General features: G+C 44.1%; 1 long non-coding RNA gene across 1 annotated transcript; it reads right to left on the bottom strand.

Moving 5' to 3' along the window:
- Nucleotides 1–1979: 1979 nt before the first annotated feature.
- Nucleotides 1980–7121, bottom strand: LOC135982423 (uncharacterized). Its single transcript, XR_010599777.1, has 2 exons — nt 6371–7121; nt 1980–2618 (listed from the first exon to the last, which is right to left on the bottom strand). It is a non-coding gene; the product is annotated as an uncharacterized LOC135982423 (long non-coding RNA).
- Between the last annotated feature and the right edge of the window lie 14493 nt (nt 7122–21614).

Genomic DNA, 21614 nt, shown 5'->3' with positions numbered 1-21614 from the left:
ACTCCCCTTCTCCTTCCTGACTGCCCCCCCCCGGGACCCCTGCCCCCATTCAACCCCCCTGTTCCCTGCCCTCTGACCACCCCGATGACTATTCACATCCCTGCTTCCTGACCACCACCCTGAACTCCCCTGCACTCTATCCAACCGTGCCGCCCAAAACACTAGGACAAGCAGCCACGCCACCACGCAGTACAGAGCAGCAGGTCAGGCCATGGCTCTGCAGCTGCACCAGTGGCACAGTGAGCTGAGGCTGTGGGGTAGGGGGAACAGCAGGAGAGGGGACAGGGGCTAGCCTCCCTGGCCAGGAGCTCAGGGGCTAGGCAGGAGGGTCCCGCAGGCCGGATGTGGCCTGCGGGCCATAGTGTGTCCACCTCTGATTTATGGGACAATCAGGAACAGTTAATCAGGAACAACTCTAAGTGTAGACAAGCCCTTACTTATTGCTTGTCAACGCTTTCAAAATGTAACAAGTGTTGTAAGTACAATGAATTATTTTATGACTAAGGATTTTGCTTTGTTTTAGTAATAATACTTTGCACTTCTGTTCCCTCTTTCATGAGAGAATCTTCTACTGCTTTACAAACATTAACTGATCTACCAACATCCAGGTGAGGCAGGTAAGTATTATTATTCCCATTTTACAGAGGAGGAAATTGAGGCATAAAGAGGCTAAGTGACTTGTCAGAGGTCACGCAGCAAGTCAGTGGCAGGACCCAGAATGGAAGATAGTGCTCCTGTCTCCTATACCCCGATCTAACAACTATATTATGCTTCCTCTCTTAAATTTAAAGGTCCACATTCAAAGAGGTACTTAGGCCCCTAGCCCCCAGACTTAAGCAGCCAACTTAAGTCCCAGTTTTAGACCCCACTGCAATTTGCAAAACTCTTGCTCTGCTGCTACCTGAACTCAGTTGGTGACTACATTTTTGCTGTATAAATTCCTTAGGCACCTATGTTTTTGCCTTTAAGCATGTGCGCTGCTGCTTCACTAAGTGCCTAGATGCCTGTCTCCTACCAAAGCCTCAGAGTGATCCATGAACTGGGGGAATACAGGCACTCATCTGCATATTTTGCCTGCAGGGCTTGATCCAGTAGGTGTGCTCAGAGCCTGCCTACAGCATCGGGTCCCATTCAGAAATCTGGCTGGCAGTGGCACTGCTAGTATCTACCTTATACTTCTAGCCTAGCAGTTAGCGCATTCATGGGGGAGAGCCAGGTTCAATTCTCCCCCCTCTGCTACGGGAGCAGATAGGATTTGAACAGGGGTCCCCCACCTTTCAGGAGCATGCTCTGACCACTGAGCTATGCGATTGTCTGATGTAAGGCTCTCTCAGTCTCTTTTGTTGAAGCTATTCCATTTTGGATAAGTAATTAAGGAGTCACTGGGCCCAGGAGTGAGGGGGAATGACTTTGTAGTCTGGTGTGTAGGGTACTCACTTGGGTGACCCAGGAGCCAGTTATCCCTGGTTCAATGGTCTCTATAATTATTTATCCAGAGTAGACCAGCTTCAACAGAAGAGACTGAGGGAGGGGAGCTCCCCCCCCCCCATTATCCCATAGCTCAGGGAGTAGAGCCATCTCCTGAGGGATGGGAGACCCCTGTTCAAATCCTTTCTACCCATCAAGCAGACTGCTGGGAGTAGAACCTGGGTCTTCCACATCTCAGATGAGTGCTCTAATCACTGGGCTAAAGGTTTAAGGCATCACCACCCTTGTCGTTGTGTGTGAAGTGACGTAGGCACCTAACTCATTCTTGACAGAAACAATTTAGGTGCGTAAGCTGCCTGACTCCAGGAGAGGGGTTCCCAGTTTTGGATCACAAGCAGAGACCGGTGCCTAACTCCATGAGAGGGGAGAGGCGTGGCATACACCCCTCCCATTGGCTAGCTATGGCAGCTCCTGCCTAGCATGCTGTCTTTTGTGGATGGCATTCATTCTTAGGTGCCTGTCTCTACCCAGGCATACCTTTTCAGATCTACTACATGCAATAGTGAAACAAGAACAGTGCACAAACCCACCTTCTCCATTGTAGATCACCTTTTATGGACATTCGTAACTTGACAGTCTCTCCTCCAATGTTGAAGTCCTTCATCGGATGGCTGTTTTGATCATTTTCAATGTTTATTTGAGTCATGCGTCTCCTGCTGTGCTTTCTTTCCAGATTTGATTGCTTGCCCCATGATAATATAATCTACTGTAACATTTTTATAGTAATATATTTTAATACATCAGCAAAGGAGGTAAAAGTCTCCTACTCATATAAAAAAGGTGGCATGGAATCTTTAATGTCCATGTAGAGTAGAAACAACTTGATTTTTGGGGCCTTGGCCAAATGACCCCATACAGTAAATGGGGATGGATCTCAGTTTATCTGCCTTTGAAGGATGAAGGGTTGAGTGGAACCTGCTGGTGTTTGAAGCTGTAGGCAGGGTAAGTAATTCCAAATTTAAGCTTAGACATCTGAGCTGTTCCCCTGCCCCCTGCTTTTGACTAGGAGAAGAAAAAAGCGCATAAATGGTATGAAATAGACTGATTTCCCCCCATTGCAGTACAGTACTAGACGTCCTTGTATGATTATATTGCTGGAGCTTTTGTTTTTGTGTAGTCCTTTTTCTTTTCTTGGAAGAGAAGAATAACATAATGTAACAATAATTGAACATATTCATTTCCCCCCATGATGTATTTACAGCATAGGAGGTCATTAACTAGCACCATCTTGGTTCAGTTATTATTTGGATTAACATAGCTTTAGAATTTTGGACACAAACAGAACTAGCTTCCATTGTTGTCAGACACATGTAAATAATAACCAGTCAGTGGGCAGTACTGACTTTGATCTTTTATTTTCTTCTTTTCATTTTTGAAATCCATGTCATAATAGCAGCAAGATATTCCAGGTAGAGTATTTCTGGGAATTATTGCACTTGTTGAGTAGCTAGTCACTTGGCCTCCTGCCTCAGCTCTCAGAGTACTAATAGTAATGGATTGGGGATTTTTTGTGTGATTTTTTTTTTTTTTTTTAGTGTTTATTAAAGATGCCAGATTGGTAACCCTGGAAACTGAAGTTGTCTATTTATTATCTGCAAACTGGGACCAGTTTGAGCTGCAGCAGTGTGTGCTTCTCCATTCTGTGCCACAAATGTGCCCTTAAGAGGATAAATTCCTCTGGGGGTTGTTACCTTTTTCTACTGAGCATGCCAATTTTGGAGGCATGTTTTTCTGGAGAACTCCACAAGGAATTGGAGTGAAACCAACCAACTCATTTCAGGAAGGCCACTGAAGAATCATCATCTGGTGACACCTTTCAGTCACTACCAACCTACACAGAACTTGACCTGGTGGATGAGAAACTCTGTATTTTGTAGCTAATCCCCAGAGTTAACCAGTCCATAATTAACAGCAATATTATTAGTTCATGGGCTTTTCATTTGACACAGACAATGTCATTCTGTGTGATGTCATCTGAGGTGAATGCGCTGCCCACCATGTCTTTCTTATCCACCTCCCACTCCCAGTATCTTCTAGAACCCTTTTAAATAATAACAGAGTCAGATTCTATGCACAGTAGAATTTCACTGACTTCAGTGAGGCTGTATTGGTATAACTGAGTGAAGACCATAATATTCTATAGTCACATTAAATCTCATTGGATTTGACCTAGGGTTCGTTTGTTTCTTTCGGATTAAAACACAAGGGAATATGGAACATAATGTGATATGTGCCCATTTCATATTGAAATTATCCAAATAATGAGTTAGATACATAGATAAACATACTGACAATGCTGCATATGGACAAACAGCCTACAATGGGGTGTAGAGCTCCTCTCCAGAGATTGACAGGGAAGCAGTTGAGTAAGTGCTACAGTTGCCTTGCATGAGTACAGATATGCAATGCGTACTGTTTCTTTTGGTTAATGACTTCCTGCCACACTCTAAGTCGAGATCTACTACAATCCAAGTGGTTTTAAGACTGTTGTCTGAGAATTTCACATAGGCCAGCCCAAGAGATGAAACAATATTCAGCTAAAAAGAGAGAGTGAAGAAAGTGTGGTAAGCCAACTGTAGGAAGGATAATAATGGCCCAGATTAAGGAATATTCTCCCATAAATTGTGGTGTTGTCAGTTCTCCAGGCCTACATATGCATGGGAAACATTTATGCATCAGAAACAAGAAATGAATTCAAAGGGCTAAACGATGAATAAGGGACCATGCTTTAATATCTCATGCAAAATTCAATGCTACAGCATTGTATTATGATATCAGAAAGGAAGATAAGACTGAGTCCAAGGGTGGGAATTCTGGGTCAGAAGCAAGAATGTTGCCAATTGAGCCATACTGATGCTCTGAATAAAACCCTACACTTATGACCCAATCTTATAGGTTAGGCAAAACTCTGATTCAAGTCAATGAATAAAGGATTCAGGATCAATCCCTTACTTAATATTTTATCTTTTGGGGGGGAGGCATCTTTTCCAGCCAAGCATTTTGCCCTTTGTAATCCGCCACAAACTAATATGGATTCCATGCAGTAGTTTCCTTTTTATGCAGAATGGAAACAGACTTACTCCTGTTGCTCAGAACAGAAACAGCATGTGGCACACCCCTTTAGGTATACCTCTCTCATCACTTTTCAATAAATAAATGTCAGTCTTTTGGGCCAAGTCTGCACTACAGGCCTATATCAGTGTAACTACATCTCTCAGGGGTGTGAAAAATCCACACCTCTGAGCGACATAGTTATACTGACCTAACTCCCCTTGTAGATAACACTATGTCGATAGGAGAGCTTCTCCTGTTAACATAGCTACCACCTCTCAGGAAGGTGGATTAACTACGCTGAAGGGCGAAGCTCTCCTGTCGGCATAGGAGCATCCTCACTTAATTGCTACAGCGGCCCAGCTGAATCAGTGCAGCTGCGCCAATGCAGTGTTTTAAGTGTAGACCTGCCCTTGGTCATACGACCCATAAATTTACTAGATCTCAATAATTTCAAAACTACACCAATAGCCCTGATGTAGAATAATCAAACAAGATTAGATAAAACAAATGAAGTCCTCTTTGGATGTAAATATAGTTTGACTAAATTTAAACAAAATAATATTTATAAAATAGAGAGAGGATTATTTGGGTTTTATTTTCTCTTTGAAACTGGGTTTAAAAAAGGAAAATAATGCAAAAGTAAGGTTTTTTTCAGGCATAAAATGAAGCACAATTTTTTAGAATTGTTCTGTGCTTACTTGGTTAAAAGTTTATTTTTGCAATCAGTTATTTTTTGGACTGACCCAAGCTGGGGCTCATCCTGCAAACATGTACACTCGCTGAGTTCAATGGGCTTATTCGCGTGTGTACAATTACTGTCATGCAAAAGTGTTTGTAGGAGCAGGGCCTAGATTTGCACTATCAGTCACATTTCTAATGCACAGTCTGCCCTGTTATAATTATTTATAAGAAATCCTGTTATTATAAATATGTATTGTAGTTGAATGTATTACCAACAGTACATTATTATTTATTCATAAATAAATTATAACAGATTTATACTTCATTATTATCATTGCTATATGATATAAATTATGTAGGGCCCTGTTTATATTTCAAGAACTTGAAGATCTCTGTGTAGGAATGGCATTAATTTGTAACACATTTTTAGGGTTGGGACAGCTTTTTAAAATCCATTTATGCTGTTACTGTATCCTCAGAGGTGTCCAAAAGGTATAGGGAAGTGTTGTTAGTACTGGGTTGCAGAAGCAGACTACCTGGCAAAGGGAAATGGTTTGAATTTGTGAATTGGGGCATATTTCGTAATTACTCCCTTAGCGCACTTAGGCTATGTCTACACTACCGCGGTAAGTTGACCTACGCTATGCAACTCCAGCTACATGAATAATGTAGTTGGAGTCGACGTACCTTAGGTCGAGTTACCATGGGGTCTACACTGCAGAGGGGTCTCCCGTCGACTTACCTTACTCTTGTCATTGGGAGTAGAGTACAGGGTCGACTGGAGAGCGATCTGCTGTCAATTTGGCGGGTCTTCACTAGACCCGTTAAATCGACCGCCAGTGGATTGATCTCAGAGCGTTGATCCCGGCTGTAGTGAAGATGTAGCCTTAGAAGCTGACAGAGAATGGAACCAGAGCAGACATAAGAGTCTGACATGGTGCTCCCTGACTGGCAAATGGCAGGTTTGATAAATGCTGGAGTTTTTTTCAAATCAGATTTAGTTTGTTTTTTCTATCAGATTTATTTTAACAACCTGAAATGCACCAGATTTCCCCAGTGCTTGCATCTCTCTGCCATGCATGTGCATTGATACAATTGCAAATAGTGTTGTCTCTTAAAACAAGCAGGACACTTACAAAAAAAATACCTTTGGATTTTGATATTGATGGTGCACTGTATGTCCGTTGGAGATTGCTGTAACAGACTTCCGGCACAGCTCTCAACTGTTTTCTTTTTCAGTCTGCTACTTTAGTTGGCCCTGTCCACTTCAAGCTTTGCTATTGTACGTACTAATAAAGAATTAAAAAACATTGGGCCCTACCATGTCCTTCTATGGAAAAAAACCACATAAGAGATACATTTACTTGGAAAACTGTTCCGGTTTTTGAGGTGATTTGCCATTGGGAGAATAGCAGGAGGAAGGAAGGGTGGCATGGTTTGTGTGCATCCTCAGAGCTCTGAAATATTTCTACACCGAGCCAGCCCCCGCATGCTACTTGTCAGACCTCCTTGCCCCCTTGCCTGACAGCTGCCTCAGAGATACGGGATATCAATCCCTTCCTTATCTGCTCCTGGGTCAACCCCCAACTTCTTAAGGCACTTGATGGCACTATTAACTCAAATTGCTTGACTACATTCATGCTTTTATTCTTAAAAATGTTCAAAACACCGAACTTAGCCAGATGTGTTGTCTGAAGACAAAGCAGTACAATACAAAAAGGAGATAGACATACCCTTCTTCTGGAAAGAATATTCTCACAGCATGTTCAGCTTAAACAGAAAGTGTGCTTCAAAAATCTGCCTTTCAGCGAGTAGTATTTATAGTCTGATTTTACAAGTTACAAAACTCTTTACATGGCACTAAAATCCAACCCACCAGTTCATAACAATTCCTTAACTCGTTTTTGTTCGGTCTCTTTCTTATCTCTCGTTTGCATACTACATTCCAAAGCAGTTGGGTGGAGAGGTTTATCCCAGCCTGTGCTAGGACACACCAGTCATGCATCTTGGCTTTGACAGGCTTCCTATTTTCTAATGTCATAGCTGACTTCAGCTGGGATACTTGACATGGGTGAACAGAATTGTGGGGAGAGAATGATACATTCAGTTAACATAACTTCCCAAGACACATGTGTATATTATAAAAAGTGACAAAGAGTCCTGTGGCACCTTATAGACTAACACACATATTGGAGCATAAGCTTTCGTGGGTGAATACCCACTTCGACAGATGCATGTAGTGGCAATTTCCAGAGGCAGGTATAAATATGTAGGCAAGAATCAGTCTAGAGATAATTAGTATATTATATTAATTCACTGCACATAATGCCTATTAATGTGGTGTATACTACGCCAGACATGTATGTATTGGCTAGCAGCACAGAGCAGAAACCATGGAAATTAACACTGACAATCAGCATTAAGACCTACTGAGATCTCTCAACAGATTTGCCAAGGGATGATGGTACACAGAATGGCTGTGTTCACTGTCTATTCAGCCATACCTCTTAAGCCCACAAAGCCCTAGCAGTGAAGTGGGGCTTCCAGAGGGCTGTGGGAGGAAGGTGTAATGTCTCTTAGCCCCCTTCCCGCCAACAGATTTTGGGCCATTTCTGCCCAAATGCCAAGTTTTATCCTCTTTGCATCTAAAAGTGGAAGGCATGTTAATGCCCTACAGTTGGAATGACCAGCGTGGTGGTTACAGTGTGCAACTGTATGCATGAATATACTGGTGATTAATAGAAGGGGGATTCCCAAACTATCTGTGCAGATTATTTTAGCAGTAGTGCCCATATTACTGCTTGTCCAGTTTAACTTGCCTCTTCCTTCACATACACCATGTTGAAGGTCTGTTCTTCCCTTCATTTTAATCACATCAAGTTGAAAAATGGAGGTGTTCTCTGTGCAGGGGCAAATGGGTTAAACACATTTTACTCTTCTTTTAGTTAGAGAGCATCCCAAAACTGCTTAATGTGACTGGGCCGCAAAAGAGCGCAGGACCCTACTGAGTGATTGTTGGCTATGGCTAAGCCTGCTGGGAAGGGGCCAATAGGAGATAAAGAGCTTTCTGTTCTCAGTGCAGGAGTGAGAACAGAGGAAAGCAACAGCTGGCTGGGGAAGCTCTCCTGGGTGGCTCGTGGCTGAGAGGGAGCTGGGGAAGGAGTCTGGGAGGAGCTTAGCTGAAATTGTCTGAGACAGGCGAGGAGGATACCTGAGGAAGAGCAATAGCAAGGGCTGTAGAATAAGACCAGTGGTGATCTCCACGCAGAGGGAAGCTGGGAGTGCAAGAGGCTGGGAGAAGGCCTACACCGAAGTGGCCTTGGGAATCATGATGCAAGGCAGTTTGGGGTTTAGGGCAGACTGCTGTTCCATAGTACAGGGTTCCAAGGCTGTAGCCTGCAGTAGTGGGAGGTCCTGGGCTTCCCTCTGGTACCACCAGAGGTAGTGGTAAAACCCTGCAATGGAGAGAAAGGTCTCTGAGAGGTGCAGTGGCCTAGAAGTGCCAAGGATTGCTTGATCTCTGATATAAAGAGAGAGGAGGAGCCCCCTTCAGCCACAGGGGAAGGATGTAATGGTTGCCAGAGTCTAGGCAGGGGCCTTTTTTGGAGGAAGATGGGTGTCTTTTGATTTGACTAGAGGGCTAAATTGCCCTACCAGCCCTGGGAAGACAGTAGTCATTTGGAAAACTGAGGCATGATCGCACACCTGCCTTCAGAGAGGTAAGCTGCATCCTCTTCCAGTTCTGCATCTATGCTTTCCCTCTTTCTTTTAAAGATAACAGAAGAAAAGTGAATAAGAGGAGATCCAAAGAGAAAGAAAACCATACCTTATAAATTCTGCCTCCTACCCATTCTGCAGAAAGCACCAGCTCTGTTGCATCTGCAGATGGCTCAGCAGTGCCCCATGCACAGCTGTATGCAGTCTATCAGGCATGTAGATGTTTGATTTTTTTTTAAAGTTACTAGCTAGTCAGCCAATGGTGGGCAGATTTGAACAGCATCTTCCTTAGTTCTTTGTCAAGAGAAGAGTCATTGCAGCAGGCTGCTCAGTGCTCAAAGCTGAACCTCTCCTTCTGTTGTCCCCTCTGACTCTGAACTAATCTTGGATTCTCTACCATTCTCAAAATCATAGGTGGAATTTCTCCTGGCTGCGACTAGGTATCATTATACCACAGTACCTCCTTGTGCACCTGTACGTTCTCTAGTCCCTGTTATCTCAACCGTAGGTCTATGGGTTGATTTGATCTTGCTTATGCTGGTGTAACATTGTCTGCTTTATTAGAGGGCTGTAGATTCTCAGTGGTGTACCTGAGATTAGAATCTGGCCCTTAGAAGCTTGGAAGAGACTTTTTTCGGTAGTGGAGGGGAAAGTGGGAGGTCCTTCTTGTCAAAGAGCATGATTGGTGTTCTCAGTCTGGCAGACAGCACCGAAATGATGCTGTTCTGTTTCTGGAGAGTTCCCCAGTGACGCTGTATATTGCGGCACAAGAGAAGTATCTGCAACATGATGCCTCTCATATTAAGTGGAGCCTGTGAGAGTGAAGCTTACAGCAGCAGCTGTGTCCATTAACTATCTCTCTGTAATCCCTCTTTCATTATGTCTGAGTCTCAGCTGAGCTCTGTGCTACACCAATTGCCTATGGTATGGCTGTTGGCTTCGCTTAGATAAAGAAGACACCACAGGGAAGTGTTTGTTTGAAAATTAGCAGTGAAAAGGTTATTTTGTTAGCTTGTAATATCAGGGAATGACAGCCGTGCACAACGTGCGTAGGCAATACTGGTGGTGCATTAAGTAATTCAGCATTCTCATGCCTTCAGTAGCTAAAGTAGGCAAAATATATTAGACCCAATTCTCTTCTCTTGTGTATTTGTTTTAGTGATTAAACTCCTGAGGAGGGCTGGGGATCAGATCAGACTCTGACCCAGTGTATGACAATAACCTGCCACAAGCTGGAATACACTTGGTTACTGAGCAGCATCACAAGCAAATAGCCACATTCTTATCAAACTACAAGTAAACTTAATTATTATTTCATGTAGCTGAACAGCCACAAGGAGGAACAGTTCATAAAACCAAACTCCATTGTGATAATAATTAAACATTTTCCATAAATAATCACTGAAATAGACATTGAATTCTCTTTGCCTGCATTCACATCTCTCTGGTGTTCACTTTCTGCCCATATTCTAGGAGGGTATCATTCAATATCATTTGCAGAAGCAGCAAATTTTAAGCAAATATTAGAGATTATCCAGGCAAAGGAAATGTCTAACTTGTAAAGCATTCCCACTGGAACCCTGATTCATAGAGTTCCACCCAATCAGGGAGAAGAAACAACAGCATGGTCCATGTGACTCAATTAACACTGTTCAGTTTCTGAAACTCGATTTCTCCAGACCAAGAACTATTTGTATAACCAAGAGCAGTTGGCAAGTAACTTCAAATACCAAATAAATCTGAGGAAAACAGATGATCTACAGCAGAAAAGTGAAACACATCTAAAATAACTTGCTGGAAATTATTACCTCACCTCTAGTAAATACCTCAAATTTTCTTTAAAAAAAATTTCATCTCTCTGGACCTGAGTAGCTAGGAGTTGGACAAACAGAGAAAAACTGTTGCCCCAACACTTGCTTCTGGGGCTCAGAAAAATGTGGTTAACTTTTTTGGTGGTGGGGTGGGATGTTGTATATTTCTGCCCTTCCTGATTTTTGTTGACCCCTTCCCCCCTAAGTCCTGAAATACTGTGGGAGAACCTACACTCCTGGTATTTCTTAGCCCAAATGGAAATAATGAAAATCTCACAAGAAAATCTGGTCTTCTGAGACTTCTAGCCTGGTGAAGCTCAAAGGTTCACATCAATTTGGATAAATAAGCAACCTTTTTGGTGCTTCTACAAAGGAACCTCCAGGATACTAGGTTGCTGGTTAAGTCCAGAGCACATCAAACTTGTCTTCTGCTCTCAACACTGGCTTCCCTTAGCACATCTACTCAAAATCCATTTTTTTTGTCCGTATTCCTTATCCTCAAGGCATTCAGTAGTCTGGGCTCAGAATACCTAAAAGGTAGACTGAAGCTTCAGCATGATGACCATGGTTGACATCTCCACTCCGTAGGCACAATGGAGCTGTCCACCACAAGGGTAAAGCTAATGTGTGCTGGAGACAGAGCTGTTTAAGGGTCTTCTCTGGCGTCTCTTCTGATATACAATGAAATCTGTCCTAAGCAACCACTCAATATTAGGGACTAATAAAAATCAATTCCCTAGTAGAGGTGGGACTTTAAAGGTCAAACAGAGTTGTAATGGCAATTGCATAGGAATACTTTGACATATTTGCTTGAGAGAGAGGATTGCATACTGGTGGTGGTAGGGTGTTACACTATACTGTACATGTTTATATGGTCTTGGTATTATTGTTATAAACTTAATGACAGGAGATTTGGGCCCTTTTAAATGCATGCAACTCCCATTGAAGTTAATAGGAGTTGCATACATGTAAATGGAAGAGAATTTGATCTACTGTGCTTAATTTTTAAAAGAGTGCACACAGTTTACTCATCAGAGGGCCTGGTTGTGCCTTCGGATACCCATGGGCAGAAATAGGCCCCAAGTTCCTGATTTCCACATTGAATTATGCACACAAAACATTAGAAACAGAACTGTACAACTAACTGGCATATGCCCCGTAGTGCTGAAAGCTAAAGGAGATTCTCCTTTAGTAAGGCAAGTAAGGGTAGGGTTGATGGTTACCTGTTGTTGGAAAGCAGTGCTCCCCACAGCTCCTCCCTCCTTAGCTGGTGTGGTAAGAGCTCCCCCTATTGTTTAAATCTGCTTTAACCATTGCCTTTAGTTTCAATTTTGGAGAATATACACCTCCAGGGTCACTTCTGATCTCACAAAACTTCTGCTTTCTTTTATTTTTCTTTCCCACACCATAATAATCCTCTGAATTTGAGAAACCATATGTTTAAAAAACATGGATTGAAAAATGCAACACTTCTTTCTGAGGAACTAGGAGCACTGTAATGAATGAGCCTTGCAACACACCAGTGAGCTAGGTGAATATTATGAAGCCCTTTTTACAGATGGCGAAACTGAGGCTCAAAGACTAAGTGCCCAGGAAGCCTGTGGCAGACCCAGAAATGGAAAGCAGGTCTCCTGAGTATTCTGTCTCTGAATCACAAGAACATTCTATCTCCCATTGTATTTTTCTTTTTCTGAGTGACGCACTGCAGACAGAAGTAAGCAAATGAGAAAGAAACAGTCTAGTATTAGCAAGAGAACATTGAGAAAGATCCATCCTTAGAGACTAGACAGGCTTCTAAAGATAGCCATTTCACAAACTATATTTACTCTCTCAGGGAGGACTTAAAGTGGGATTTGGAGCATTGTAGTAATATAAGCCATTTGCTGGCGATGGTGGAGGAAGTAATGACAACTCTAGGCTTCTGAGAGCTTCTGTCTCTTTACAAACCACCAGTGGAGACACCGTTGACATTAGCCTTGTCTGATACCTCCCAATTCATTTCTTAAGAGCACTAATGCTTATCTGTGCTTTCCTGGAATGACAGGATACCAACAGCAATCATGGAGAGATGTTATATGAACACACACAATTTTTTTTCCAGTTCTCCTTGGACAGCACACTTGTCCTAGCTCCGGTGGCTCCTCAGAGATACTGGAACAGAAGGAAGTCCTCTTCCCATACTCTGCATGTGATGTAATGACAAAAATCCCACACAGATACCATGGTGATGGGTGTTCTAGAACACCCTAACAGAAATTGGCTATCCACCAATTGTGAAGAGCTCACAATCTAAATTAAGGCAAGATGCAATAAGGGAGTGTAACAAACAATGAGACAGAGAGAGGGAAAGAGGATGGACAACCTGCCCATCTGTATATGCACCTTTCACCGCCTTCAATTTACCTCAGACTATTGTACTTTTTATTCACTGTCCTTATTGCCTTTCCCTTGTATGCAAAATCCCCACTGAGCATTGCCTTTAAAAATGGCTCCCAAGATGGAATGACTCTTAAATGGTGACACGTATTGGTATGGCAGGGTTTTGTGGGCTGCATTGTCCATTGCCTTGTATCTTGTGCTATGCAAGGTTTACTCCTGTGCAACATGCGTGTAAACAGCCAAGTCAGAATGGTAACATTTTACACGTATGTTGCCGAGATGTTAACAGCGATACCATGTACAAAGCAGTGGAGACTTGGGCCGTGACTCTCCAAGTGCAGAGTTAGGTGACAGCTTCATCTCTGCTGCACTTTTAAATTAAGAGGATCGGCTCATCAGTTGGTGTAAACAACTTCAGCTTCACCTATTGACACCAGCTGAGGGCCTGGCCCGTGGTGTTGTAGTTAGTTTCCTGGGAACTGCGGAGGATGATGACATGATCTCCATAAACACAGCACTCCTGCTGTTCAGCAGCACGTCAGCCCAGTGCTCTGGTCTGGCTCGCCATTGAATACTGAGGCATTCAAACTTTTGGTCCTTTTCTTCAAACTGCCCCCCTACCCCTTCACAGGACTCGTACAAATGACATTGGGGCGGGGGGAGAGGGTGACTTATACTGAATGGTCATGACCTCCTCTGGCCGCTACATTCTGTCAGCCTGAAGAGTGGAAGTTGAGTGTGCAGGAGAGAGCACTTCAGAATAATGTGCAGACTGTACTTCTTCAACTGATTCTTCCCCCAGTAACTCCAGAAACTAGTCCCAGCTCACTGGAGAGAGAGAAAGAGAACTATCGCTCTGCATTTACACTTTAGAATTTTGGGAGGTATTTGATACCGTGCTGATAGGCACTGCAGACAAATGTACCTGTGAAAACATCAGTGCTACAGTAGAAAACAAACGTCGCTCAGCCTACAGATTTCAGTCTCTTCCTCATCTAATTAAAGAGCTGCAAGAAGCAGCAGGAGTTAAGGCTAAAGAAAACAGATCTGGGAGTGACAGGGCCTCCAAAACATTGCTAGAAGGATCAGCAGACACAGCTGCTGTAGCATTTCCTTTCTGCTCTAAGACAACTCTGGTCATGACTTTATAGCAGCAGCATTAGCAAGCCATGCCCTGGGCCCTCAAGCAGCTTCCTTTAACCCCTCCACCCCCCCAAAAAAGTGGCAGTTGCTTTCCATAGCTATATCCAAGACAGAGCAACAGCAGACACTTTTAAGATATAGCAGTTGTGCCTGCTTGCAAGCGTTGAGGCCTCAAATACAGTAACTTTCTTGGTACATCCACATTACAGTGGCTTAATCAGCAGAGCTGTGCTGCTGTAGGATAGATACTTAGTACATCAACAGAAGGAGTTTTCCCATTACTGTAGGTAATCTACCTATCCAGGAGATGGTATGCAGGTCGATAGAAGAATTCTTCCATCAACCTAGCTGCATCCACAGTCGGTACTGGGTCAACCTAACTACATCACACAGGACATGAAATTTTTCAGAGCCCTGAGTGATGTATCTAGGTTGACCTAAGTTTAGGTGTAGACCAGGCCTAAGAGAGGAATAAGAAGCAAAAAGGGAAGGTGCCAGATATGCCCTCAGCCATCACTAGCCAGCCTGTCTACACTACAGCCTTTACAGTGGCACAGCTAAGGCCCTGCAGCTGTGTTGCTGTAGTGCCATAATGTAGACACTTCCTACATCAATGGAATGGGTTTTTCTATCTCTGTAGTTCAGGGGTTCTCAAACTGGGGGTTGTGACCCCTCAGGGGGTCATGAGGTTATTATGTGAGGGGTCGCGAGCTGTCAGCCTCCACCCCAAACCCCATTTTGCCTCCAGCATTTATAATGGTGTTAAATATATTAAAAAGTGTTTTTAATTTATAAGAGGGGTCGCACTCAGAGGTTTGCTGTGTGAAAGGGGTCACCAGTACAAAAGTTTGAGAACCACTGTCCACCTCTCTGAGAGGCGGTAGCTAGGTTGACAGAAGTCTTCCATCAACCCAGCTGCATCTACACCAGTGGTTAGGTTGATCTAATTACAGTGCTCAAGGCTCAATGTTTTTAGCAGCCTTGAGCAACGTTGTTAGATCACTTAATTTTTAAGTGTAGAGCAGGCTTTAGAGAGCTGGCACTCCACTGTCGTGGCTGCCATCTGGTGCGCCAGACCCTGAACTTTCATTAAAAAAATTAATTCTCTAGACCTTGTAGTTGTGAAAATAGCCTTCAGAATGTGAGACAGATCTAAGAAAATGCAGTGGTGTTTAACTGAATGTGCACACAACCTGAAACAATAATTCTCAGGGTGGAGTGAATCGTTCCTATTCATCTCAATGGGGTAGTAACTCTGAAGCCTAGTGAAGACAATTTAAGAGGCAGTGCTTTTCACTGATGATCAAGAATATAAACAAGCTGAGGGCTGCTCTTGTTGTGAAGATCTGCACAGTCTGCTGTGAATGGCATCTCATTTTGGGGTCACACAACTTGGGTGGTGAGCAAAGCTTGGAGAGTAATGCAGATGAGGGGTGGGGGAGAGGAATCAGCAGTCTCCAGAAAGAGGGGTTTAGTAAACCTAAACTCTGTCACTGCCAAAGAAACAGTGACAGCAGCATCTAACAACACATACCAATAGGGCAGGCACTCTGTTGATTTCTGACCTTGAATTTAGTTTAGAGTCCTTGCCAGGAATAGATTTCAGCTCCAATTTCAACCGCTAAGTACAAGTGCCTTCCCCTGTCATGATTCCTAAACAGAAGTGTCTGAGTCTTCAAAAGCAAACAGATGCAGCGGCGGCATCAGCACTAGGAGGTCTAATGGTGCTGGCACTGCTGTAGAAAGCTGTATGGTGCTGACACAGATGACAGTGAGACTGATCCTTATGGACTATAGAGTGATAAGGGGCCTCACTCACCCCAGTCCACCGTGACATGCCAGCTGTTCAATATAGTCTAGATCAGGGGTAGGCAACCTTTCAGAAGTGGTGTGCCGAGTCTTCATTTATTCACTCTAATTTAAGGTTTCGCGTGCCAATAATACCTTTTAACGTTTTTAGAAGGTCTCTTTCTATAAGTCTATAATATATAACTAAACTATTGTTGTATGTAAAGTAAATAAGGTTTTAAAATGTTTAAGAAGCTTCATTTAAAATTAAATTAAAATGCAGAGCTCCCCAGATCAGTGGCCAGGACCCGGACAGTGTGAGTGCCACTGAAAATCAGCTCATGTGCCGCCTTCGGCACGCGTGCCATAGGTTGCCTACCCCTGGTCTAGAGCTAGATTCTGGGTGGAAGACAGTGGGACTACGCTTCTTCCCATTATCAGCTGGGATGTAATTAAACGTTTCTGTTCCTGTACCTGGTGGTATGTTTTTAACAGTGTAAGTGAGAGGTTTTCCCTAGCTCTAGCTGCCAGTTTTCATAGCCCAAAGAAACCTCTGGTTCTGTTTCTTTTCAGACACCCTGAAACCTTCAGCAGAAGTGAAATGTGTTTCCTGAACCAAGGTGAAGAGCCCCCTATTCTAATCAGAGAGGCAGTATGTTGTGGCCAGTTGCCAAACAGCCAGGTACATTACTTGCTTGTCACAGGCAAGCAAACTACTCAGTCTTCCATTTTTGACCAACCCCTCTCCCCGTGCCTCCCCCCAATCAAATGTAATCAAGAAAAATGCAGCAATATCGCTTCATGGTAAGCTGTAGCTAGTGAACAGAGCATCAGGCTGGGGGTCAGGAGGCTTGAATTCTATTCCAGACATTGCTACTGACTTGCTGTGTTTAGTTTTGGCATGATACTAACATCCTCACGCTTCCATTTCTCTGTCTCTAAAAGAGGGATAACCATGCACTGCTTTCCTACCATGGCAAGAGCACTTTGAGATCCATGACTAACAAGTGCTAAAGAACTAGCTTTGAAAAGGATACTACTGTGCTCGTCCTTTAGCAGAGGTTGCAGTAACAATTTGAAGCAGGGGGTTATTCCCTCCACCCCCACCTATCTAAGTCTTGGATTCATGGTATCAGACAAAGTGACCATCACAGTCTGGAAAGAGTTGGGACAACACATATTCTGTACTGTTTCAACAACTACATTTGTAGTGATTCTGTGTGCATAATAACTGTGATAATGAAAATGTATACAAGACTTGCACATTTTATCCATTCTCCCACAGCCTGAAAATTCCTGTATCAACTCCAGGAAGAAAACAATTTGCTAAATATCAGTTCAACCAACATAAGAACATAAGAGCTGCCATACTGGGTCAGACTAATGGTCCATCCAGGGCCGGCTCTAGCTTTTTTTGCCGCCCCAGGCAAAAAAAACCAACCCCAAAACGGCGGCCAGACTGCCAAAGCAAAAAAAACCTGGCAGCCGCAGGGAGCGCGTGGAGGGCAGTCAAGGGGGCTCTGCCAGTGGGCAGCCCTCCGGCCTTGGGGTGCCACTTCTGGCCAGGCAGGCAGAGCCCACGGTGGCTGCAGGAGGTGCTGGCTCAGCCACTCCTTAAAGGCGGCTCGGCCGGGCGGGCTCAGAGTGGCGCGGGAGACGGAGGCCAGTGCAGGCAGCGGGGAATGGCACGTCCCGGGGAGCCCGGCGGTGATCGCTAGTTCGTGCCCCTGCAGGGCTGGGTTGGCCGCCCCAAGATTGGCCAGAATGCCACCCCTTACAATGTGCCGCCCCAGGCACGTGCTTTCTCGTCTGATGCCTGGAGCCGGCCCTGGGTCCATCTAGCCCAGTATGTTGTCTCCGACAGCGGCCAGTACCAGAGCTTCTGGGAGAGTGTACAGAACAGGGCAGTTGGAATGATGCACCGCTGTCTTCCCCTCCCATTTTCCAGCAGTCAGAGTTTAGGGTCACCCCGAGCATGGAGTTATGTCCCTGACCATCTTGGCTAATAGCCATTGATGGAACTGTATAGTTCTTTTTTTGAGCCCTGTTATATTATATAGTTCTTTGAACTTATATAGTTCTTTTTTTGAGCCCTGTTATACTTGTGGCCATCACAACATCCCATGGCAATGAGTTTCACAGATTAATTGTGTGTTGTGTGGAAAAAGAACTTCCTCTTGTTTGTATTAAATCTGCTGTCTTTTAATTTCATCAGGTGACTTATGGTTTTTGTATTGTGAGAAAGGGTAAATAATTCTTCTGCATTCCCTTTTTCCAGATCATTTATGATTTTATAGACCTCTATCACCTCCTCCCATAGCTGGCCATTTTCTAAGATGAACATCCCTAATCTTTTTACTTTCTCCTACTATGGAGGCTGTTCCTACCCTTGATCATCTTTGCTGCCCTTCTCTGAACCTTTTCCAGTTCCACTATATCCTTTTAAAGATAGGACCACCAGAACTGGATACAGTATTCAAAGTGTGGGTGCACCATGGATTTATATAGTGGCATTAGGATATTTTCTGTGTTACTATCTATCCCCTTTCTAATGATTCCTAACATTCTGTTAGCCCTTTTGACCGCTGCTGTGCACTGAGCTAAATCCGTGGTGACTCCTAGATCTCTTTCTTGAATGGTAATGGCTAATTTAGAACCCATCTTTATATATGTATGGTTGGGATTATGTTTTCCAATGTGCATTACTTTGCACTTATCAATGTTGAATTTCATCTGCCATTTTGTTGACCAGCCACCCAGTTTTGTGAGATCCCCTTGTAACTCTTCACAGTCAGCTTTGGACTTAATTATCTTGAATAATTTTGTATTATCTGCAAACTTTGCAACTTCGCTGTTCAGTCCCTTCTCCAAATCAGACCTCTTGGAAAACCAAGAGGTTCCACCTCTTTGGAATGCCACATTTGGTATGTGCCTGTAGTATATGGAACCATAATGAAAATCAGTATAAATTCCTGATAGCAAGCATTCACTTAGAAAGACAATTGCTTTTACCTCCAGCACTTAAATCTTTACAAGTTCAGTTAGATTATCTCTGCCTATTTGATAAGTCAGTTGGCAAGTTACAGATAATGATAATGTGAGTGCAAGCCTTTTGTTACAGTGTGCTGTCGGCTCACCTTGATAAAATAAAAAGAAAATGCTAAATAAACTTAAAGCCCTAGGATGTGGTGCTGTAACAGAGGGGTAGGAAATCTGGCTGCCAAGCTGTCACATTTCAGAAAAAGTGGCATGTGTTTAAAGTGAAGAAAAATTTATTGGCATTACTATTGCCTAATTAATATAGATTTGGCACCATATGTTTGCTTCCCGCAGCTATGATTGATTGAAAGGATGTTAGGGCCACACCAGGTCTCCAGTCACCATAGTCTTCACTCACTCACCATGGTCCTTCACCTGGTATAGTTGTTTACACCAGTGCAAAGTGGGTGTGAAACCCTCCCATTCTGAGGTTGGTAGGGTTTTACATTTACCTTGCACTGGTGTAAATGACTATACAAGATGCAAGGCAATGGAGTATTGGACCCTGTAGAGGAGTGGACTCACTCCTGCGGCACCTCCTGCTGATCTCTTCTGGGAATTAGCTTTTCCAGCATCCTGGAGCACCCCATGCAGGCTGGTGATCCACCTGTCCTCTGGCCCTTGTGTCCCTCCCGGACCCCGGTGCTCTTATATCTGGGGTGCTGCCCCCTGGCAGTACACCCCTCAGTACTAGGGTCTCCCCTCCCTGGGGAACCCCCACCCGCTATCCCTACCTCACCTCAGAATAAGGCCACTACCAGTTGCCAACTAGCCCCTGCTCCCTGGGGTGGACTGCAGTATAGGCCACTCATCACAGGCAAGGTTGGATTTGGACCTGCTGCCTTGGCCTACCCGTGGGCTGCCCTCTGCAACTCCCAGTACCCCTTGGCCTCCTACTAGGCCGCAGCCTGGGGCTATCTAGGCTGGAGCTCCCCAGCCTCTCCCCAGCCCTGCTCCACTCAGGTACTCTATCTCTCTGCAGCCAGGCCCCTCTCTCTGAACACAGAGAGAAAGACTCTGTTGAGCTCCTGGCTCCCAGCCTCTTTATACAGGCCAGCTGAGGCCTGATTGGGCCATGGCCCAGCTGCAGCCACTTCCCCCAATCAGCCAGGATTTTACCTTGCCCAGCCCCAGCCCTCTGTAGGGCTTTTCCAACCCCTTCAGGGCCGAAGCAGGTGTTCACCCCGCTACAGACCCCATGTAAACTTAATGAAGCTTTTTGGACGTCTCACAGTAGAAACTAGGCAAGCAAAGCTGCATTGACAGGAGGACTGCCTGCATCTATGCTAGGAAAATTGGGAGCTGTAATGCTCCACTGTACAGTTCCACCAGTGGAAGTTGTAGTGCAGACAGGATTCAGACATTTTTACCACCTTCTCTTCCGCTGTCAGAGACTTCCGGGTCCTAATTTGTTTACTGCAGGCAAAGCCCTAGCATACATGACAAACCGTCTTTCATTCTATGATCACATAGCACTACACATACTTATAAAATACGTATTTTCAAAGCATGGGTAGCTATGTGACAGTATAGAAATACTTCATACAGTAAACATTGTAAGTCAGCTCCCACAGGCCACTTTAGATCGGAGAGGTTTCCAGAATTCTGGGCTGTCATGGAACATATAACGTTGTTGTTATGATTTTTATTTACACAGCAACATGCATGTGAAAGTTGCTTGACAGACTAGTAATAATAATAATCAGGACTTGAAAATTCACCTTGATACCTATAAACCTGAACGCCATGGGTATAAATGTCTGTGCTGTCATGCCCTTCAAAGCCATGCCTACTTAATTTGCATTGCCCCACTCTCACTCCAAAATAGGTCTGTTCTACCTTGCATACCCAAATAAAACAGTTCTATCCCCCAACCAATTCTGCCCTCTCCCAAGTAAAAATCATTCCTATCCCACCCAACGAATAATGCTCCCAATAAATCAATGAATGCTGCAATCCCCACCTCCCCAAATCAATTAATACTGAGCCCCACCTTTCTGTAGAGCTCGTCTGATACTGTCCTCCAGAGAAGGCTAACAGCTCAGCTCCACTTCTGCTTCTTACTCCCCATTCCAGCGTGAAAGGAGCAGCCCAAGGAGTGCTCTGCTTCCCTCCTCTGCCACCTGTTAAATGATCAATGGCCTTTATTGCCTTTCCTTTTCAGGGAAGGAGGCAGAAGCTACTTGGCCCCATTCTGTCCATTTGCCCAGGCAAAATTTCTACACACTCTGAGCAAGTGTGCAAGTATCTTCCCCCCCCACCCCCGACTTCATAATAATACTTAATACTTATGTAGTCTTCATCTGCGAAAGTGGTTTACAGCCAAGGTAAGGTATCATTATCCCTTTTACAGATGGAGAAACTGAGGCTTAGCGAGTTTAAGGGATGTGCCCAAGGACATGCAGTGAAGACACGGGGCCTGATCCTGCAACCCTTACTCACAAAAATAGTCCCACTGACATCAGTTGAACTACCAGTACAAGGGTTACTAGCATCTGTAAGTGTCCAGGATCA

This window comes from Chrysemys picta, chromosome 3, assembly GCF_011386835.1.
Source record: "Chrysemys picta bellii isolate R12L10 chromosome 3, ASM1138683v2, whole genome shotgun sequence".
Taxonomy (NCBI): Eukaryota; Metazoa; Chordata; order Testudines; family Emydidae; genus Chrysemys; species Chrysemys picta.
This window is presented reverse-complemented; position numbering and strand designations above follow the sequence as displayed.